The sequence below is a fragment of the Dasypus novemcinctus genome, chromosome 24, assembly GCF_030445035.2.
Source record: "Dasypus novemcinctus isolate mDasNov1 chromosome 24, mDasNov1.1.hap2, whole genome shotgun sequence".
Classification (NCBI taxonomy): domain Eukaryota; kingdom Metazoa; phylum Chordata; class Mammalia; order Cingulata; family Dasypodidae; genus Dasypus; species Dasypus novemcinctus.
Window position 1 is genome coordinate 26,711,864 of NC_080696.1, and position 24,835 is coordinate 26,736,698.

General features: G+C 37.2%; 1 pseudogene; it reads right to left on the reverse strand.

The window, feature by feature from the left end:
* Positions 1-14,381: 14,381 nt before the first annotated feature.
* LOC139437515 (olfactory receptor 4C11-like) lies at positions 14,382-15,258 on the reverse strand (annotated as a pseudogene).
* Between the last annotated feature and the right edge of the window lie 9,577 nt (positions 15,259-24,835).

The following is a 24,835-nucleotide window of genomic DNA, read 5'->3' on the forward strand; positions in this document are numbered from 1 at the left end:
CCTGGTAGTGTCTCTGCAGGGGGCGGCTGGGCAGCGTTGAAGGCTCTTTGGGACCGCGCTGTTTCGGGGATTTTTGCTGGTTGGAAGGTGTCTGGACGTCAATTCGGTGGGAAGGTAACAGAGAGGATACGTCTATAATATATAAACGGAGGTCCCAGGTGGGCGCGGGAAGTTCCCTCCTTGGGTGGGCGGAGCCGCGGTAGCGGGCGCTCCGGCAGCTCCGGAGCCGCGGCGGCCAGGGTTTTTGTTTTTTTTCTTTCCTTATTCTAGAGGCTTTGCGGTGCTGAGAAATTCGCGGATACTGGGCTGGCTGGTGAGGGATTGTTGGGACAAGACTCCTTTGCAGATTGATTTGCGGAGACAGACGGTGTTTCCCTGTGAAGCGGGGGACGTTTTAGCATCCGGACAGGGGGGCTTCCGCCTGGAGCCCCATCCCCACAGGTCCGGCTGCCGATCTGCAACGGAATTGGATTTTGGACAATAAGGGGACACAATTGGGAGACTGTTGTAGGGTGCAGTGAGGGAGGAGGACACGTCTGGAAGCAGATTGGGGAATATTTTGCGAAGTTTGGGATTTAGGATCTTAGAGTCTGTTTTCGGCGTTTCCAGCTGAAGCCCACCCCACCCGGCGGGGCTTGGGATCTGGGTCATTGAACTGGCCGTGGTGTAGAGGCGCCCTCAAGTGGCCGTTGCGTGTGAGCACAGGGAGGGAGCTGTCCAAAGGCTGATACCCTGAGGAGTTAGGTGAATTTCAGAGATCAGACATTCAATATAGAATTCGCCGATCTGGCTTCCCCCACGGGGCTGGCACCCAGCTACGGGGATCCCTGAGGGCTGTGTTGCACTGCGGAGCTCCTAAGCTTGCTGTGGACCAGATTTGAGGTTGCCAGGTCTGGGTCCCCTGGACTCTGGCGGTCCACACCCCAGACTCACACCTCTTGAGTCTTCAGTGTCTCAGACTTTCCACCCCCGAATCCATCACGCCCTGGGGTCTACCTGGGGTCCTTGAGTGCTCTGGACCTTAACGTTGGCGTTTTATCTTTATTGGTTCATATTGTTTTGTTTTTATTTTCACTTTATCTTATTTTCTACTCTTTTTGACTCCCTGATTGCTAATATTGCATTATCCTCTAGTCTTTTCTCCTAGCGTGCCCCCCAAAGTCCTTTTTTTTTTTATATATATATATACAGTTATTTAGGGGTTTCTTTGCTTGTTGTTTTAGATAGTGTTGTAATTGTGACACGTGTATACCTGAATCTCTCTTCGCCCTATCTGTTCCCCACCGTGTGCCTATCCTCTTTTTCTTTCTTTCTTTCTTCTTGTCTTTCTTTTTTTTCTTTATTATAATTAGTGTTTTTTTTTTCCGGTTTTCTCTTTCCCTCTTGTCCCTCATTTTCCACTTATTTTATTTTAATTCAAGTACACAATAGGTGCTACAGGGAACACCTCATATTTACTGGGTTTTCCCATCCTCCACTACCTCATTTCTGTGTGAAATGATTTAGGCTACCTACACTATCCCCCTTCCCCTGCATCTTCATATCCACTATCATCTACTGTCTCTCCTATATTCCACCCCCCACCTCCCATTCTTTGACCCACAAACTGTCTAACTCTTAATTTCTAATACCTTTGTCCTGTTTTCTGTCTGTTATCCACTCTTGAAACTATTACCTTTCTTTTCTTTTTCCCTCTCTCATGAAAACAATAGCTTTGTAGTTCATACCATATTCTGCCTATATTCAGTCATCTACTTCATAAAAGGTACTCTACCTACAGCTATAACTCTATACAATCTACATGAATCTAACCTCCATCCTCCCAGATCTCATATTCTTGCTTTGTTAACATACATTACTAATATTACTTTACACTTTTCCCTTGCTGACACAATTGCCTTTCCCCAACACTAATACTTTCTTCTAAAGTGAACTTAACCAACAACAAGTAACTTGAATAAGAAGAAAAAAGTGACAAAGAGAAGATATAACACCTATGCAAAAATAACAACTAATTAACCTCCAAAAGTAGACAAAGAAGCTAAGGAACTGATTAAATTCGACAAAATAAAGAGATGACCAGAAAGCAACAAAAATCTACAAATCAAACCAATATTCAGGAAAACATGACTGAATCCAATCAACAAACCAATAATCACGAAGGGGAGCAAAACTTGGCACAAGCAATGAAAGAACTCAGAACATTTATCACCGACAAATTTGATGCAGTAATGAAAGAGGTTAACAACATGAAGACATCACATGGAGGGGAAATTGCAGACATACGCAAAAACATAACAGATATGATGGGAATGAACACCACAGTTCAAGAAATCAAAAATACACTTGCAGCAAATATCAGCAGGCTAGAAGAGACAGAGCAGAGAATTAGTGATGTGGAAGACAGTACATCAGAAATCAAACAGATAGTAGAAGGGGTCAATAAGAAGATAGAAAAAATCCAATTAGGATTTAGGGACCTGAATGACAATGCAAAACGCTCAAACATACGTATTATAGGCATTCCAGAAGGTGAAGAGAAGGGAAAGGGGTCAGAAGGAGTGTTGCAGGAAATAATGGCTGAAAACTTCCCAAATCTACTGAAAGAGACAGATGTCCATATCCAAGAAGCACAGCGCACTCCACAAGTCATAAACCCCAACAGGCCCACCCCAAGACATATACTTATCAAATTATCCAAGGCTCAAGACAAAGAGAAAATCCTAAAAGCAGCAAGAGAAAAGAAAACCATCACATACAAGGGAAGCTCAATTAGATTAAGTGCTGATTTCTCTTCTGAAACCATGGAGGCAAGAAGACAGTGGTATGATATAGTCAAGGTACTAAAGGAAAAGAACTTCCAACCAAGAATACTCTATCCAGCTAAACTAGCATTCAAACATGATGGAGAGTTCAAAATATTCACAGACAAACAGAAACTGAAAGAGTATACCAACAAGAAACCTCCCCTTCAAGAAATTCTAAAGGGAGTTCTGCAGGAAGAAAGGAAAAAACAGGAAAGGCAAAGTTGGAGGAGAGTATAAGACCAACAACAACAACAAAAAAGACAAAAAAATATATACAAACAAAATATGACAAACACAAATCCAATCAAAATATGGCTAACACAAATAATTCCTTGATAGTAATAACACTGAATGTCAACGGATTAAACTCACCTATCAAAAGATTCAGACTGGGACATTGGATAAGGAAATATGACCCATCCATATGCTGTCTACAAGAGACACATCTTAGACCCAGAGACGCATGGAGACTGAAAGTGAATGGCTGGAAAACAATCATACAAGCTAACAATAACCAAAAAAAGGCAGGAGTAGCTATATTAATATCAGACAAAATAGACTTTAAATGTGAAACAATTGTGAGAGACAAAGAAGGATACTACATTTTAGTGAAAGGGAAAATCTGTCAAGAAGATCGAACAATCATAAATATCTATGCCCCTAACAAGGGTGCCTCTAAATACGTCAGGCAAACGCTGGAAAAACTAAGTGAAAGTATAGATACATCTACAATTATAGTGGGGGATTTCAATACACCACTATCAAATCTGGACAGAACATCTCAAAAGAGAATCACCAAAGAAACAAAACATCTGAATAGTATATTAGAGGAGCTCGATCTAATAGACATATATAGATCGCTACACCCAAACACAGCAGGATATACATTTTTCTCAAGCGCACATGGATCATTCTCCAAGATAGATCATATGCTAGGCCACAAAGAAAGGCTGAACGAATTCAGAAAGATTGAAATCATACAAAACATTATATCTGACCACAGTGGAGTCAAGCTGGAGATTTGCAAGGGACAGAAGCCCAGATTTCACCCCACGATTTGGAAATTAAACAGCACACTCTTAGAAAAACAGTGGGTCAAAGAGGAAATCTCAAAAGAAATCAATGACTACCTTGAAACAAATGATAATGACAACACAACATACCAAAATTTATGGGATGCAGCAAAAGCAGTACTGAGAGGGAAGTTTATAGCCATAAATTCATATATCAAAAAAGAAGAAAGAGCAAAAATTGAAGAACTAACTGCACATTTGAAGGAATTAGAAAAACAACAACAAAGTAACCCAACAGGAAGAAGAAGGAAGGAAAACACCAATCCTGCTGAAACTATTCCAAAACATCGAAACGGAAAGAACATTACCCAACTCCTTCTATGATGCCAACATTACCCTAGTACCAAAGCCAAACAAAGACATCACAAGAAAGGAAAATTACAGACCAATTTCTCTAATGAACCTAGACGCAAAAATACTCAACAAAATACTTGCTAATCGTATTCAACAACACATTAAACGTATTATACACCACGACCAAGTGGGATTCATCCCAGGTATGCAAGGATGGTTCAACATAAGAAAATCAATCAACGTAATACACCATATAAACAGATTGAAGGAAAAAAATCACATGATTATATCTATTGATGCAGAAAAAGCATTTGACAAAATACAGCACCCTTTCTTGATAAAAACACTCCAAAAGATTGGAATACAAGGGAATTTTTTGAACATGATAAAGAGTATATATGAAAAACCTAAAGCCAATATTGTTTACAATGGAGAAATCCTAGACTCCTTCCCTCTAAACTCAGGAACAAGACAAGGATGCCCACTGTCTCCGCTCCTATTTAACATTGTCTTAGAAGTACTTGCACGAGCACTGAGGCAAGAACCAGAAATAAAAGGCATTCAAATTGGAAAGGAAGAAGTCAAAATTTCATTATTTGCAGATGACATGATCCTATACATAGAAAACCCTGAGAGATCTACAACGAAGATTCTAGAACTCATAAATGAGTTTAGTAAAGTCGCAGGTTATAAGATCAATGCGCAAAAATCAGTAGCATTTCTGTACACCAATAATGAGCAAGATCAGGAGGAAATCAAGAAACAAATACCATTCACAATAGTAAATAAAAAAATCAAATACTTAGGAATAAATTTAACTAAAGAGGTAAAGAACTTATACAATGAGAATTATACAAGATTGTTCAAGGAAATCAAAGAAGACCTAAATAAATGGAAGACTATTCCTTGTTCATGGATAGGAAGACTGAACATTATTAAGATGTCTATCCTACCAAAACTGATCTACACATTCAATGCAATCCCAATAAAAATCAACGCAGCATTCTTTAAGGAACTAGAAAAACTAACTATGAAATTTATTTGGAAAGGAAAGAGACCCCGAATAGCCAAAGACATACTGAAAAAGAAAAACGAAATTGGAGGAATCACACTACCTGACTTCAAAACATACTATAAAGCTACGGTGGTGAAAACAGCATGGTATTGGCATAAAGAGAGACACATAGACCAATGGAATAGAATTGAAACCTCTGATATAGAACCTCACATATACAGCCACATAATATTCGATAAACCCACCAAACCCTCTCAATTGGGAGAGAGTGGCCTATTCAACAAATGGTGTCTGGAGAACTGGATAGCCATATGTAGAAGAATGAAAGAGGATTACCATCTCACACCTTATACAAAGATCAACTCAAGATGGATCAAAGACCTAAATATAAGAGCCAAGACCATAAAAACCTTAGAAAGCAGTGTAGGGAAACATCTACAGGACCTAGTAATAGGAAATGGATTTATGAATATCTCACCAAAAGCACGAGCAGCAAAAGAACTAATAGATAAATGGGACTTCCTCAAAATTAAAGCCTTCTGCACCTCAAAGGAGTTTGTCAAGAAAGTAAAAAGGGAGCCCACACAGTGGGAGAAAATATTTGGCAATCATATATCTGATAAGAAACTTATAACTTGCATATATAAAGAACTCCTATATCTTGAAAATAAAAAGATAAACAACCCATTTAAAAAATGGGAAAAAGACTTAAACAGACACTTCTCCGAAGAAGAAATACAAATGGCAAGAAAGCACATGAAAAAATGTTCCAAATCTCTAGCTATCAGGGAAATGCAAATCAAAACTACAATGAGATACCATCTTACACCCATAAGATTGGCAGCTATGAAAAAAACAGAAGAATACAAGTGCTGGAGAGGATGTGAAGGAAGGGGAACACTCATCCACTGCTGGTGGGAATGCAGAAGGATCCAACCATTCTGGAGGACAGTATGGCGGTTTCTCAAAAAACTAGCCATAGATTTGCCATATGACCCAGCAATACCACTACTGGGTATATACCCAGCAGAACTGAAAACAAGGACACAAACCGATATATGTACACCAATGTTCATAGCAGCATTGTTCACTATTGCCAAAAGTTGGAATCAACCCTAATGCCCATAAACAGATGAGTGGATCAATAAAATGTGGTATATACACACAATGGAATACTACTCGGCTGTAAGAACAAACACACTACAAACACATGTGATAACATGGATGAATCTTGAGAACCTTATGTTGAGTGAAGCAACCCAGACATTGAAGGACAAATACTACATGACCTCAATGATATGAAATAACCAAGCTGCCCTAGATAGCAAGAGACTGAACGATAGGCTTACAGGAAATCGGAGGGTGGAGGAAGGATATGAGCCAATGTCTGCAGGGGTGCAATTTAAGACGAGAGGGTGGTAAGTATGAACACAAAGAAGAGATAAAATGGGGGCAAGGGGTTACCTTTTGTTGGGGCTTTATGGGTTTGAGGGTGGCTGGGGAGGGACGGTTGGGTAACGGTGCCCAAAAGTGGGGGGAGGGAGGGGTAGCATACGAACACAGGAGAGGGACAGGAGGTGGTGGAGAGTAAAATGCTGAGAAAATCATAACAAAATATAATAAAGAGGGTTACCTGTTTAGAATGCTCGGAGGGGAGGGTCTGAAGCAGGACGGGCTCCTGGGGAATGTCTAAATGCTCATTCTGCCAGAGTGGGTGACATCATGGGGTAGAATCCCAAGTAGTGAGAGTGGGGGTGGACCCACATCCTGGGGAGGACTGATGCCACCAAATAGAGGGAACTCTATCCCTCGAGAGAAAGGGTGGCCCCCAGAGCATTGGGGCAGTTGAGCAGGTTAGGCCCTGAACACTATTCCATCTATCTCTGGAAGTGGCTCCTCAGGAAACGGAGGTTGGCTGTCACTGTGGGCACCAAGGTGGAAGGGAAAATGGACGCTAAATGTGTGGAACCAAAGTAAATGGGGGGCAAGAGAGGAGTTTCTTGAGAGTACACAAGGATGGATATAAAACATGTAATATTACACCATAACATATAGGAGATGACAGACTGATAATGTAAACCATAATGTAAAACATAGGATAACTAAAAATGTAAAGAACTGTGTATCCTAAAGTATGCACCATAATGTAAGCACAGATGTCACCTTGTTAGAAAGCTAATGTCTCAGACTCTGTACATCACTTTAAGTAAATATGATGTGAATAGGGTGTAAGAGTATCGCTGTGGAAGGGAAAAGGTTTTGTGATGGATGTATGGGAGTGCTGTATATTGTATATATGCATTGCTGTGGTCTAGGACTCCTATGAAGAAATGCTGAATAATTAGGGGGGGGGGAAAAAAAAAAAGATAGGATGTGGAAATTTTTTAAAGTCAACATTCTTTATCTAAGTTCTTTATTTAACTTTATCCAAGTTCTTTATCTATCCTTTAAACCCATCGCTATATGCCATTCCCTAGTAAGGGACCATGACATTATATTGGGCCTCAAATTTCGGGGAGTTCTGGATCACAGAGTGTTTCAACAATGGCAAAGGAGGAATACTGGTATGGGATACCAATGACAGGTGATATATGGCTGACAGGGAGCTATACAGAACATATGTCCAGGGTGCATGGTAATGATTGGATATACTCATGGTGGCAACAATTGGAAACCACAGCAGGGGGGGTACTGGGTTCCTGGCCAGTAGTGCTCTGTCGTGGTCCCTAGGGGAGCAGCGACAGTCTCCCAGGTACAGCGGCGGGGACCGGGAGGGAGTGAGGGTTCAACGGTGAGCCCCTGATGCTAATGACTATGCTTGTGAGCTGATAACCTAAAATAAGAACAAGGCCTAGAGCAACATTGTGCCTGGGAATTTCCTCCTGTCAGCCTTCATGTTACTCAAATGTGGCCAGTCTCGAAGCCAAACTCAGCATGTAAATGCAATGCCTTCCCTCCAGCGTGGGACATGACACCCGGGGATGAGCCTCCCTGGCAACGAGGGACCACTATCAAATACCAACTGATGATGCAACTGGAAAAGGACCTTATACGGAAGGTTCAATGCGGATCAGCAGAATATCCATGTCTACATAAAATACCATGACTTTAAAATGCTGTTTGACCTAAAGTAAGGGGGAAATGGAAAGGAGAAATGAGTTTATATGGCTACGAGTTTCTAAAAAAGAGTCTGGAGGCTGGCAGAAGGATTGCCCTCATGCACAACTGAGCAGAGTCAGAGAGACAGATAAAGCAGACACAACCCCCAGATATTGGTTCCTTTGAGGGCTAAAGAGACCCATGAGAGTTATGGTCATGGCCGATGGGGTTAACTATCAGGGCAGATGGCCCCTCTTTGGAAATGGTGTGTATGTGTGATGAATCTGGACTCAGATGGGATCTCCCTTCATAAGTCTTTCATGCTAATGTGCCGGAGGTGCAGTTAACGTTGGGGTTTAAGATATATTTAGGGGATTTGAATCTCTGGACCGACAATGTGATAGCCAGGTCCTGAGCCTCAACAGACTCCAGCACCTACAATCTGATTTATTGGACTTACCACACTCAGCTAAGATGGAGTTGAAGAAGGACAATCACCACACCGTGGAGCCTAGAGTGATTACAACTGAAAATGGGAGGACTGCATCCAGCATCCATGTGGAATCTGAGCCTCCTCTTGACATAGAGGTGCAATGGACACAACCAATCCAATGTCCACATAGAAGAGGTGGCATGGAATTGGGAAAAGTGGACATGGTGGACGATGGGTATGGGGAAGGGCAGGAGGAGATGAGAGATGGAGGCGTCTTTGGGACATGGAGCTGCCCTGGATGGTGCCTCAGAGGTAATCACCGGACATTGTAAATCCTCATAGGGCCCATTGGATGGAATGGAGGAGAGTGGGGGCCATGATGTGGACCATTGTCTATAAGGTGCAGAGGTGCCCAAAGATGTACTTACCAAATCCAATGGATGTGTCACGATGATGGAAACGAGTGTTGTTGGGGGGGGAGAGGGGGGGGTGGGGGGGTGGGGATGAATGGGACCTCACATATATATTTTTAATGTAACATTATTACAAAGTCAATAAAAAAAATTAATTAAAAAAAAAATTTCCTTCCTTATAACTACAATGTGGCAAAAAGAATTAACAACATTTTGCTTTCTAACTTTCTAACAGAGAGTTTGTCTAAGTGGAATAATCTATTTTGGAAAATACAGTAAATTTTTATAAACCCATTTATAATTGATATTTCCTATATGAGATTATTTTTTTTAAAGATTTATTTATTTATTTATTTCTCTACCCTTCCTCCCCACCCCAAGCCCCAGTTGTCTGTTCTCTGTGTCCATTTGCTGCATGTTCTTTGTCCACTTCTGTGGTTGTCAGGAGCACGGGAATCTGTGTTTCTTTTTGTTGCATCATCTTGTGTCAGCTCTCCATATGTGCAACACCATTCCTGGGCAGGCTGCACTTCCTTTCACACTGGGTGGCTCTCCTTATGGGGTGCACTTCTTGAGCATGGGGCTCCCCTATGTGGCGGACACCCCTGCATGGCACAGCACTCCTTGTATGCATCAGCACTGTGCATGGGTCAGCTCCACATGGGTCAAGGAGGCCCGGGGTTTGAACCATGGACCTCCCATGTGATAGGTGAACGCCCTAACCACTGGGCCAAATCCACTTCCCTGATATTATTTTTAATCATTACAGTCTCTTATTAGTTATATATATCAAACTTTTGTAATTCTTCTCAATTTACTTTTGGCAATAGTATTTTACTATTGTCTACATTTTGAAAAGTTGGTATTTAATTGTTGCTAATAATCTACAGTTTTCATTTTCTTTTTAACAATAAATTTCATTTCAGAGCATATTTAGTTTTCAGAAAAAAACATACAAAAATAAAGCTAGTTCCCATATACCAACTCCCCTAACACACACACACACACTCACTTTCCCCTATTATTAACATCTTGCATCATTGTGGAAATCTATAAGAATTGATTAACCAATATTATTTATACTTTGCTAATAACTAAAATCTATAGTTTACATTAGGTTTCACTCCTTGTGCTGTAAAGTTCTAGGGGTTTTAACAAATATGCAATATCATGAATGCATCATTATGGTATTATACGGAATATTTTTGTCACCTTAAAATATTCTGTGGTTGACTTCCTAATCCCTCCTGTTTTCATGAACCTGTGGCATCCACTGATCTTTTTACTATATCTACAGTTTTGTGTTTACCAGAATGCCATTTGGTTGGATTCAGGCAATATATTGCCTCTTCAAACTAGTTGCTTTCAATTAGAATTGTACACTAAGGTTCCTCCATCTCTAGTCTAGATTTGAGAGGACATTTCTTTTTATTTCTGAATAATAATTCATAGTGTGGATATACTAAAGTCTATCCATTCACCTAAGAAAGGCATTTTAGCTGGTTCCAGTTTTAGGCATTACGAATGAAGATGTTATAAACATTAACATGCAGGTTTTTGTATGGGCATACATTTTCAACTCTAAATAAATAAATGCATAGGAACGTCATTGCTAGATAGTAAGATAGGTCTATGGGTAGCTTTGTAAGAAACTGCTAAAGTGTCTTTCAAAGTGGTTGTGTCAATTTGCATTCCTACCAGCAATGCCTGAGTTCCTATACACCACTTCCTTGCCAGCAGCATAATTTCTTTGGGGAAGTCTCTGTTTAGAGTAGTTTCTTACTATTTTTTTAAAAAAGCTTTTAAACAGCTATAACTATTTTAACAGTTCTTCCTGTATTTTGTATACAAGTCCTTTGACAGATATGTATTTTGCAAATATTTTTTCCTGGTCTGTGGTTTGTTTTTCATGGCCATGGCCGCCATTCCTGCCACATTTCCTTCTCTTTCCAAGCCCACAGAAATGGCCTGATAATTTTTATTGCTACGCTTGATGATGCCCCACAGGTCTCCTAAGTTTTTAGCTTTAAAAAAATTTTTTTTCTTTCTATTCTTCATTCTGATTATTTTCATTCTCATCTTCAAGTTCATTGATTTATTTCTTCTTCTAGTGTCAATTGGCTGTTGAAATTCTCTAGGAAACTTTTTATTTCAGTTATTTTGTACTTTAACTCCACTATCCATTTTGTTCTTTCTCATACTTTATTTTAATTATCAATTTTTTCATTTATCATTTTCCGAATATATTTTAGTTCTTTCTCCATGTTTAGTTCTTTGAGCATACTGAAGATGGGTTTTTTTATGTCTCTATATGGCATGTCTACAGTCATGTCACCTTTGTTAATAGTGTCTAATGTTTCATCTTGTTTCTTTATATGGCCATCATTCCCTGCTCCTTAATTTGTCTTGTAATGTTTTGTTGTACATAGTATATTTTGTATTTAATGTATTAACAGTTTAATTTAGTATTTTACTGTCTATTCCTTAAGTTCTTCTCAGCTAGTGGTATGACAGAGATGTACATCAGTGCCAGAATCTAACGAACAAATAATGCAAATAACAGGCTTGGCAAAATGCTTGGTTCTCTCATTGAGAATTTAGCCCTCCTACCAAAAAAAGTTAGCCTCAAGTGAAAGTACATGGTCTTCTCTCTTTTCTGAGCTTATGTTTTGTTATGATCTTGCATTGTGGACTTAGAAATTCCCCCATTTAAAAGGACACGTATACTCCCTCTACTAACTGTGGAATAGACTTTCCCCCTTCCTAATAGTTCTACTGCTAGTCTTGAGGTCAATAATAATTTCCCCCAGTTTGCTTCAATTTGATTGATTCCAAAAGTTCTTTAGCTGTCCACAAGCTGCTCCTGCCTTCAGGGCAAGATCTTTGAAGGGAGCCAGAAAGGAGTATCCTGGATTAATCTTTCAAGTTGACCCCCAATAATATGACACTGATACACTTGCATGTATTAGTCAGAGTTTTCTAGGGAAAAGAACCAACAGGAGATATCTGTAAACAGTATGAGATTTTATAAAATTATCTCACATGACTGTGGGGTTGCATGAGTCCATATTCCATAGGGCAGGCTGCAGTCCAGGAACTCTGATGAAGGTTCTCAATGAGTTTAATAGGAGACGATGGCTGTTTGAAGTAGAGGTAGGAATTCTAACCCTGAATGCTGAAATTACTTCTCATTTTAACGTCTTCAACTGTTTGGATGAGAAGTAGTTCATTGCTATTGCTGAAGGGAATCTCCTCAGTTAATTGTAAATGTAATCAAACATAGATGCAGTCAACTCACTGATTATTAAAGCCTGGGAAATATCCCTGCCAGCTTCTCCTGGCAGGGACATTGAAAACCTTCATCAGCATTCCCAGCTTATAGCCTCCCCTATGAAATTTGCACTTGCCCATCCCAACAGTCAAGTAATCCAATGCCTATATAAATTTCTTAACATTTATATCTATCTGTAGATATAAATCTATCTATCTTTCTGTAGAGATCCTTGATTAAAATAGTTAGATAGATGGGTGATTGGTAGATTCCATTCTACCTTTTTTTTTCCCCACATTGCAAAATTTACTTTAAATATTTAGGAAATACTTGAAAATATATTTTGATAAAATGCTAGATTTTTATGTGAATAATTGAATATTAATGTTTCTATATTATACAGGAATATGAGCAAGAGATGGTTGTGAAATGAGAATTATCTTCTCAAGGATGGAAAAAGACAGTCACATATAATTATGTAGAAAATATGTATTAATATATTCTAATTTGATATAGGGTCTTGCTGGATAGTGAGATACTCTGTCACTTCCATAAGAGAAGAGGTGGGGAGAGACAGTATGTAAAAGTCTTCAAGGTGGTACCCTTTTAAGCCTCCTAAAAAGATATAAAGTGTGTTTAAAAATCAAACCTCATTCCTTACTGCTGAAATTTTCTTATGTTTCTGCAATTTGGGTTGTATTCAGCTGTGTTGTTTTTCTGGTGGTCTTACCTGATAAAACTTTGACAGTTCAGACATGGTGTTCAGTCCCAAATGACCTCATTCATAAATGAAGCAATTGGCTTAGGTACCTCAGTTCTCTTTCATATGGCCTTTCAATCTCCAGTACTAAAAGGGTCTCTATCACATCATAATTTTATACTGCAGTGGTTGCCTCACAAAAGTTAAAGCTTCAAGACCCCTCATGGTCAACCCTCAGGTGTTATACACATAATTTTATTATATTCTGTTCATTAAAACATGTCACAAGCCAGATGAAATGATGGGCAGATACATTCCATCATTGAATGGGAAGAGTTGCAAAGTTGGCATGGCCATTTAAAATAAATTACACTGTGATAAATGAATATTTTTTATTTCTTGCTCATGAGTTGATTTTACATGATGCTATCAATATAATGAGCCTTTCTGATATTTTGAAGAATATTCAGAAGATTAAATTCCCTGGGATTCTAATATGAACAGGGGGAAAAAATGACAGGAGAAAACATGACCCAGGGCAAAATGCTATTGTCTTTGCTATGTAAAGGTTAATTTAATTTGTTTTGCCTTTTCATGGAGTTGGAGAAAAATTCATTCACAAGACCAGAACTACAAACCAAGTGCTAGAGGTTTGGAAACACTAATATATTTTATATTCATGGCACTGCAATTTTCTTGGGTCTATCACCTGTGTGATGTTATAGTACTCTATAGTCATATGCTATAATTCATCTACTTGTTGCATAAGCTAGGCTAATTAGTTCAATGGTGATATTATGGGAACCTTGGGTTTATAAATATATGCTTGATATTATCTCTGGAAGTCTTTATGTAATATCATTTTTTTCTTCAGATTTTCTGCCTTGACTGTGTTGTAAGGGTTTTTTTTCAGTAGAATCAATAGATGGACTCTTCCTGTTACTAAGTATATCTGTTCCAAATAAACATACAAATAATGGGGAAATAATCACACAGACAGTTAAATAGCCAAACTAATCCTACTCTGAAGGAGTCTCAAACTATAACTCAATTCATAATGTGGCCTTCAAGAGTGACCCTCTAGCTGGAGGATTATGAAAGTATTTTAGTTCCTCTTGTATCAGTGACAGGTCAGAAATTATATTAAACAACCATAAAAATGTCTGAATAATTCCCTTTCCCCAGTGCACAGTTGCTCTGAAAAATGACCCTTTTCTCAAACTTTCCTTTCTCTAAGAAGCTCACATATCTTCATTTGGAATAACCCATTATCCTGCTAAAGTTCATAGCAGTTTTTAACTTCTGCCTTCCTTATGTGTAGATGAGTGGGTTGAGAAAGGAAGCCCCAATGGTATAAAATACTGCCACCATCTTGTCTGAAGGGAAAGTGGTTGGGGTATGTGTATACAGAAATATATATGGTCCAAAAAATGATGTGGGAGGTAGAAGTTGAGGAGACTTTTTTCTATCCTACTGCACTGTGGTTTCTCAGAGAATTCAAGATGACAATATATGGAATCATCAGAAGGATGAAACTGCTTGAACAAATGCCCCCACTATTGAACACTAGCAGTAGGTTGATCACATAAATTTCCATACAGGCAAGTTTCAACAAGCAAATCACAGCAATAATGATCAATTAAATTGGGTCCACAGAAAGGCAATCTCAAGGCTAGGACAATCTGAACTATAGAATGTATGAAAGACACTATCCAGGCAAGAATAATCAAGATGGTACAGATCTGCCATCTCATGATGATTGGGTAACTTAAGGGCTAACAGATGGCCACATATCAATCAACAACCATGAGGATGAGGCCAAAGATCTTCATGCAGCCAAATAAATGTAGTCCTAAACTTTGTGTCATGCACTCATTGTAGGATATGATTTTCTTTGCACTGAGGGCATCCACAATTAGCCAAGGAACTGTGGAAGTTGAAAACTAAACATCAACAAAGGACAAGAGAAATAGAAAGAAGTACATGGGGCTTCTAAGGGTCCAACTGAACTTAATTGTCACAATAATGAACTAATTCCCCACCACAGTCCACGCACAGAAAATTTAGAAGATTGAAAACACCATTTTCTGCCTCAAAGGAATTTTTGTTAATCCTAACAGTATGAATTCAGTTATACTGTTGTTTTGCTGCATTGTTTCAGTCGATTCGGGGCAAACAGAGGTTAGAAAGAGTTCATCTGCAAGGAGAAAAAATTTAATTTTTTAAAAAAGCACATTTGGAAGATGAATATATGCTTGATCATGGGATGTCTCCTTATAATGGGTAATCAGTTACCTTTCTGTGTATTAATATTTTTCTGAATGAAATAAGCATCATAATACTTATTAAAACTATTTACCTGATTGCACAGGAAAATGCAATAGGAATTAATGAAAAGGTAAATGACCTTTCAGACATACTAAACCTTAATTTTCTGGATTCAGCATGAGTAGATAATTTCCTGACCTAAATTTCTGTCTTCAATTTTCAGCAAGAACCCCTCAATATTAGGGATAGTGTGTTACAAAGTAAGAAAACCTATGCATAATTTACTTTATCTCTCAAATCTTTCTTGTTTCCAGTTCTAATGCAACCTCACATTCAGTTTTACACCTTTTTCTTTCATACTATGTTGTCCATAGTTAAAATCTTCTCCTTATTCATTATTTTCAGACTCTCTCATCAGTATTTCCTAAGACACATAAAGACACTGAGACTGTCTATAGGTAAGGAAAAGGAGAGGGGAGCACTTGCCCTAAATATGAATATTCTTTAAAAATTCAGGCTTACAGTTTAAGCACCAGTGATGTAGAAAATGAGCTAAGAAATCTCTGAGTGATAGCTGAAACTTTTCAGTAGAATTTTTGTCATCTTTATTCTTGAGTGTCCTATATTTTAACTTCAAGGAAGAGAAGAGAGAAACAAAAAGTGAATATAATTATTTATTTATTACTAGCTATATGCCAGACATTATACAAGTTATTTCATGTACATAGCTACATTTATTCCCCCAATAATAACATAATCAAAAGCAAAATAGTGTGAAATTGGTAAAATATACTTGCAACACCAAAGAATAATTTCAGTGATAGATTTCACAAGCCAGTATTAAACATGACAACACAAATGAATAATAAGCTACAGAACTATTTTTACAAGAGACATTTCTCTTTGTCAAAATAATTAAACATGTGAAAAGATATTCAATTTTATTCATAGTTAACTACATGGAAAGAAAAATTCTAATTAGATACATATTTCATCTTTTATATTAGTAAAATGACCTTTTTTGTTTCAATTTTTAAAATATATATATTTTTTGGAGTATATCAGAGAAGAATGAGAAAACTACAATTGATGTGACCTAAAATGATCTTTTGATGAATGTTTGTTAATATGTAGTGCTGGCAAAGTGTGGGAACCTGTCTATCTCATATAGTCTAGGTAGTTGTTCAAATGAGTACAGACTCTGAGGGGGTGATTTCCATTATAGCTGCACATAGAAATCAGATCAGTGATTCAATTTTCTAGAGATGCACTCATTCCCTTGTACAAAAATAACCACTGCAGCTTGTGATACTTTGTAGCTGTATATACCACAGAAAACACATCCAGTGGGTCAGAACCCTATGTAAGTAAGGCATTTTGATGAGGCTACTTCAGTTAAGGTGTGATTCATCTCATTCAGGATGGGTCTTAATCCTCTTACTGGAATCCATTGTAAGTGGAATAAATACAGAGCAAGAGAAAGAGTGAGAGTCACAGAAGTAACCACTCTTTAATATGTACCCTGTCTTAATATTTGAAAACATATTCATGCATTGCACTAACAAAGATTTTTAAAATCTTAGCTAGTGATGTGATTACATATTTTCTGTGGCATGTCACTGAGACCTCAAAACTGTCTTTTTCATAGGCAGTAAGGACAGCAGTACACTTAGAGAGCTGGGGTAGGCTCCTGAATCAGATATAGAGGTAGTTCTGAATCTCAGTGATCTTAGTGTCATACTCCAGCACACTGTCATTAACTGTAGGTTAAAAAGCATTATTGAAAGTTTTCCAAATGTAGTTTTTGTCAAAACTCTTCAGCAAAAAGAAATGAAAAATTGTTTGGAGTTTCTATCAACTAATTAATTAGATAAAAATAGGTAGATAAATGGATAGATAGATGCTAAACAGACAGACATGCACACAGGTATATAATCCATATACAGTAGAATGACATGCCATAAAAATGACTTGCATTAGAATGAACCAATACAAGGACATGAATTTCTGTCTATTTATTCACTGCTGAATTTACACATCTAGAATAAAAATAGGTAATTAGTGCTTATTGAATGAATGAAAGGATTAAGGATGATTTCCCATAGGTACATATCTATAATGTCCCATACTATTTTTTATTTATTTTTTAATTTTTATTGAAGTATATAATTCATACATGAACACATATAAACAATAAGTGTATAGAAAAGATTGTGAACTTACAAAATAAACATACATAACATCACACAGAGGTTTCATACATCACCCCTCCACCAAATCTTTGCATTGTTGTGAAACATTTGTTGTAAATTATGCAAGAGCATCCTCAAAATATTACTACAAAATATTACTACCAACTATAGTCCTTATCTTACATTTTTTGTATATTTCCCCCAACCAATACTATTTTATACTTACCTTTCATTGCTGAGATGAGAAGCCTGCACGCAACCTACCATATCCACAACATAAACTATCACTTTCATGAGTTGCCTGGAATACTCAAGCAGATATTTATATTTGCTTGTCCTTCTGACTACCAGCTACAAATAACCCTCAATTTGTGGTACCCATTCCCATCAAGAACTACTGTGCATGTTTTACAACTTCTTATTTTAGATTTTGAATCAGTCCTTGCTCAAATAAGAAAAAAAAGATGCTTTGAAAATGCTGATTATTCTGGAACAGTGCCTCTTTGACCTAAAGGGGAATTTGTTCTTACCTCCCTGCTAGATTATTGCCAGTGTAATCCCACACTTACTGAAATTCACCATTATCCAAGATTTTAACTGGGAAATACTTCCCTTTTGCTTTCACTGGAGGAATATTTAACATGAATGAGACAAAATATCTGAGTCTGGGGAAGCTCATTCCCTAAAGTGTCCCTTTCTTCCCAATTAAGAAACATGAGCAAGATGCAATAAAGAGGTTAATATTCAATTAGATTTCCTAGAATATGGGAAAATATGTGGCCTATTTTTATAATTGAAGGTGTTAATTTGACCCTAAATTACATTTCCTGACTATAATAAAAATACACGTTCACCTAGTGCAGAGATCCAATACCATTATAAAATAAAAAGAAGCATGATTCCTGGGAGATTTGCTTGATTTTAGGGCTGTTACAATGAATGTAAAAGAGGAACTGGGACACATTTTGGCCAGTAAAAAGGGAAGAATTACTTTTATATCTAATTAAAAACCAACAAATATAACACATATACATATGCACAATGATGAAGATATATGAGAGAGACATGGGGCCCCACTGAAATAGCTCTCAATGGCCAAGATTCGCAAAATATATGCAATAAACTAAATAGTACAGTATTGGATTTAAGCCACACTATTAAATTAATATTCACAAGTCCATACTGTTATAAACAAGTGATTCAATAAAAATAAATAAATGGGGAGAGTAGACAAATCTCCCATCCAGAGCAATTCCAAATGGTTTATGTAGATACTATACTTCCAAGGAAGTAGAGCATAACTCTCCACTTTTTACTGTAGGATATACATAGTGACTATCTTCCAAAGAGTACAGTATGGAAGAGGGGGAGAAGGAGTAATTTTACAGTGGAGAAATCTGGCAAACACTACCTCAGTCAAGTGATCAAGGTTGATACCAACAGTAAGTAGGCTGATAGTATATACTTCTGATATGATGTGATGAAATGGAACTTTCCCTTTGTGGTCTTTTTTCTAAAATTCCGTAACTCCAATCTAATTATGACAAAACTATCAGAAAACCCCAATTGATTTATAATGTCCAGAAGATTTATCCATTCCTCCTTAGTACTGTCTAGATCATCAAAAGCAAAGAAAGTCAGAGAAATTCTCACTGTCTAGAAAGTACTAAACTTTGTAGCTAAATGTAATATATTATCCAGGATGGAATCCTGGTGTAGAAAAAGGTTGAAAGAACAAAACTAAGGAAATCTGAATAAATTATGGATTGTAGTTTATAATAATACATCAGCATTTATTAATTAGTTGTGATAAATGTACCATATTCTTGTGGGGTGATAATGAATAATAATGAGACTGAGTATAGTATATATGGGAACACACTGTAATATATTTGCAACTTTTTGTATATCTAAAGTTATTCTAAAATAAAATACTTATCTTAAAATGGTGAACACAGGGTAATGTATGTGTAATTCAATCAACTTATCATATACATAATGAATACTAATTCTATATAAAATTGTGGTCTATATGCCAGAATAAACGTCATTCTCTGAGACATTCGATTGCAGAGAAGAAAATATTCCCTCTAATTTTCATCTTTAATTTTAATAACATAAGCTAAGCAAAGGAGAAAGGCAACTGACATCTTTGGTTTTCATAACAATGTTAAAGTCATTATAATAGAAACTTGACGTGCTAACATTTAAGTCTTCTCCAAAATTCTTTCAATCATGATTATTTCATTTAATATCTAAGTAAAGTGAGGCTCAGAGATACTAAGCAATTTTTCTTTATCACAAAGCTGGAAAACAAGGGTGGAATTGAACTCATATCTAAGTAAAACAAAAGACCCTGGTTTTATTTTTTTAGTAATTAATTAATTAATTAACTTTTTAACTTATTTTAATAGACTATTTTAGAGTAATTTTAGGTGTAAAGAAAAATTGAGCAGTTTCTTCTACAATTAACATTTTTGCATTACTGTGGTACACTTTTTAAAATTGATGGATAACTATTGATATATTATTGTTAACTAAAGTCTCTCATTTACATTATCAGTCACTGTGTTACATAACTCTTGGTTTTCACAAATGTATAAGGTCATAATTCCATTGTTATGGTATGATACACAATAGTTTCAATGCCCTAAAAATGTCCCTTGCTCCATCTATTCACTACTATTTTATTTTTTCTTACCAAATCAATTTTATTGATACATATTAATAAAACAGAAATCCATCCAAAGTGTACAATCCATAGTATTTGGTGCAATTACATTTTTTTTTCAAGTTAAACAATGGGAATTTATTTGCCCATAGTTTGAGGATGATAAAAAGTCCAAATCAAGGCATCATCAAGACAATGCAGTCTTCCTGAACACTGGCATTCTGGGACTGCCTGCTGTCAATTCTTCATCCTTAGCTTGTCACTTGGCAAGGCACAAGGTGGCAGCTCCTTGTCTCTCCCTTATCTTCTGGGTTCCATTTATATTCAGCTTCTAATTGCTCCATCTGTGGCTTTCCCTCTCTCTGTTAGAATTTCTTTCCACTTACAAAGAATTCCAGTAATAGTGTTAAGACCTATTCTGACAGGGCTGGGCTACACCTTAAGTGACATATAATCATATATTTGTGTAACCATTACTTCAACCATTCTTAGAGCATTTTCATGATTCCAATAATAATAATAATAAAGCAAATAAACAACCATAACTCCATTAATCAGTTGATGGACACCTGTGCTGTTTCCAGCTTTTGGCAATCATGAATAATGCCACTATGAACTTCGGTGTGCAGATGTCTGTTCATGTATCTGCTGTTGGTTCTTCTGGGTATGTACTTACTAGTGGTATTGATAGGTCCCATGGCACGTCTATATTCAAACAGTCGTCCAAAGTGGCTGTACCATTTTACATTCCCACCAACAGTGAATACATGTTCCTACCTCTCCACATCCTCTTCAACATTTACAACTTTCCATGCTTTTTTTGGCGGCCAGTCTAATAGGTGTGAAATGATATCTCATTGTAGTTTTGATCTGCATTTCCCTAATCGCTAATGATGTTGAACTTTTTTCTGTGTGTTTCTTCTTTGGACAATTGTCTTTTCAAGTCTTTGTCCCATTTTTTAATTGGGTAGTGTGACTTTTGATTGTTGGGTTGTATGATCTTTTTGTATACCATGGATAATACGTCTATATTAGATATGTGATTTACAAGTATATTCTTCCAATGAGTTGACTGCCTTTTTACCCTTTTGACAAAGTCTTTTGAGGTGTAAAAGTGTTTAATTTTGAGGAGGCGGTCTTTTATCTATTTTTTTTTCCTTTGTGCTCATTCTCTGAGTATAAGGTTTAAGAAAGCACTGCATACTACAAGATCTTGAAAATGTATTCCTGCATTTTCTTCTAGGAGTTTTATGGTTATCACTTTTATGTTTATGTCCTTGATATATTTTGAGTTAATTTTTGGATAAGGTGTGAGAGATGGGTCTTTTTTATTTCTTTTGGATATCCCAGCATCATTTCTTGAATAGACTGTTCTTACATAGATGGGATAGCTTGACAGCCTTGTCAAAAATACTTAACTGTAGATATGATGTTCTATTTCTTAATTATTGATTCAGTTTCACTGGTCAGTGTGTCAGTCTTTACCCAGTACTATGCTGTTTTAACTACTGTAGCTAAGTAATATGCTTTAATGTCCTTCAACTTCATTCTCTTTTCAAAGATCTTTTTGACTATTTGGGCCCCTTATGCTTGCAAATAAATTTGATAATTTGTTTTTCCATTTCTGCAAAAAAAGGCTGTTGGGATATTTATTGATATTGCATTGAATCTGTAAATCATTTTGGGGAGAATTGGCATCTTAGTGATATTTAGTATTCCAATTAGTGAACACGGAATGTCCTTCCATTTATTTAATTTGTCTTCTTCAGTTTCTTTTAGCAATATTTTGTAGTTCTCTAAATACAGATCCTTAATGTTCTTGGTTTAGTATATTCCTAAATATTTGATTGTTTTAATTATTATTATAAATGGATTTTTTTCTTAATTCTTCTTCAGTGTGCACATCATTAGTGTACAGAAACACTATTGAATTTTGCATTCGACTTAAATCCTGCCACTTTGCTAAATTCACCTATTAGTTCTAGTAGCTTTGTTGTGGATTTTTCAGGAGATTCTAGATATAGGATTATATCATTAGTGAATAATGAAAATTTTATTCTTCCTTGCCTTTTTGGGTGCCAGTATTAGTGAAGGTTTTCTAGGGAAACAGAATCAACAGGAGATACCTGTCAATATAATGAAATTTTATGAGTGTCTCATGTTACCATGGGGATGCACAAGTCTGGGTTCCACAGGCAGGCTGCAAACCAGGGACTCTAAAGGAGTCCAATGAAGGTCCTTGATGAGTTTCCAGAGATGTTGGCTGTTCAAAGATGAGCTAGTAAATTCTCTCTGCATGCTGAAATCACTTCCCCTTTTAAGGCATTCAACTGTTTGGATAAAGCATCACTCATTGCTGATAGCAATCTCTTCGATTGATGTGGATGTAATTAGCTATGTATGCTGTAATCTCACTAGTAACTGAACTCTGTAAATGTCCTTGTATTACAATTAGCCAGTGCTTGCTTACCTAAACAACTGAGTTGACACATCAGCCAAACCACGACAGTGCCTTTTATTTCTTCATCTAGCCTAATTGTTCTAGCTAGAACTTCTAGCACAATACTGAATAATAGGATAACAATGAGCATCCTTGTCTTGTTCCTGATCTCAGTAGGAAAGCTTTGCATCTTTCATCCTTGAGTACAATGTGAACTGTGGGTTTTTATACAAGTTTTTTTTTTTTTTTTTTTTTTTTTTGCCACACTGAGAATGCTTCCTTCAATTTCTATAATTTGGGGTGTTTTTATCAAGAAAGCATACTGTGTTTTGTCAAATGCTTTTTCTACATTGATGGAAGTATCAAGTGATTTTTGTTCAATTTATTCATGTGGTTTATAACACCAGTTGATTTTCTTTTGTTGAACAACTCTTGCATACCTGGAATAAAATGCACTGGATAGTGGTGTGTAATTGCTTTAATGTGCTTTTGGATTCTGTTTGCAAGTATTTTGCTGAGGATGTTTGCATCTATATTCATTAGAAATATTGACCTGCAATTTTATTTATTTTTTTGTAGTATTATCAGTGATTTTAGTACTAGGGTGATGTTGACTTCGTAGAATGAGTTTGGTAGTGTTCTTCTCTCTTCTCTCTTTCTCTCTCTCTCTCTCACTCTCTCTCTCTCTTTAAATGTTGCATTAAAAAAAACATAAGAGGTCCCCATATACCCCCCACCCCCCTCACCCCACTCCTCCCTCATCAACAACCTCTTTCATCATCATGGGACATTCATTACATTTGGTGAATACATTTTGGAGCACTGCTGAGCCACATGGATAATGGTTTACATTGTAGTTTACACTCTCCCCCTGCCCACACAGTGGACCATAGCAGGACATACAATGTCCAGCATCTGTCCCTGCAGTACCACCCAGGACAACTCCAAGTCCTGAAAATATCCCCACATCATGTCTCTTCTTCCCTCTCCCTACCCTCAGCAACTAACATGGTCACTTTCTCCACACCAATGCTATGATTTCTTACATTACTAATCACAATAGTTCCATAGTAGAATATCAGTAAGTCCACTATAATACATACTCTATTTCTCCATCCTGTGGACCCTGGGATGGTTATGTCCACTCTACATCTATATTGAGAGGGGACTTAGATTCCACATGGATGATGGATGCAATTCTCCTGCTTGCAGTTGTAGGCCCTCTTGGCTCCCTGTTGTGGTAATTGACTTTCTTCACCTCCCTGTTAGCTGGCTAGGGTAAGTGCAATAAACCAGAGGGTAGGAGTTGCAAGTCTGCTGAGGCCCAGAGCCTGGCTTTCACATGGACAGTCCAGAGATTCAGGTCTCCTAAGTATACCCCAACCCCAGCACCAACCACAGGTCCAGTAAAAGTGACAGAAGAGGCATGTGTAGAAAGGTCACATCTGAGTCCAACTCCATCACACTCAGGAACACATATTTCAAAGTAGGGACAACTGACATGGCACTGAACTCCAGAGCCATCTGACATGACCATGGAAAGGACAAATAAGTTTATATGGCTATGAGTCTCCAAAAAAGAATTGGGAGTTCATCAGAGGGGTTGTGTTTAAGCACATCTCAGCAGGGTCCATCCTAGAGAAAGCCAAAGTAAATACAACCCCAGGTCCTGGTTCTCCTGAGGACTACAGAGACCCACAGGTTCTATGGTAGTGTTCTTTCCTGCTCAGTTTTTTGGAATAGTTTGAGCAAGATTCGAATTAGATCATCTTTGAATCGTAAAATTCATCTGTGAAACCATCTGGTTCCGAGCTTTTCATCATTGGGATGTTTTTGATGAATGTTTCAATCTTTGTACTTTTTATTGGTAATTGATGGCTTCTATTTCTTCTTGAGTCAATATAAGTTGTTCATGTGTTTCTAGGAATTTGAGGATATCCTCTACATTGTCTAGATTTTTGGCATACAGTGTTAGTAGTATCTTTTTATGGCCTCTCTTATTTCTGTGGGGTGAGTGGTAATGGCCTTGCTGTCATTGCTCATTTTATTTATTTGCATCTTCTCTCTTTTTTCATTGTCAGTCTAGCTAAGGATTCATCCATTTTGTTGATCTTCTCAAAGAACCAACTTTTGGTTTTGTTCATCTTTATTGTGTTCTC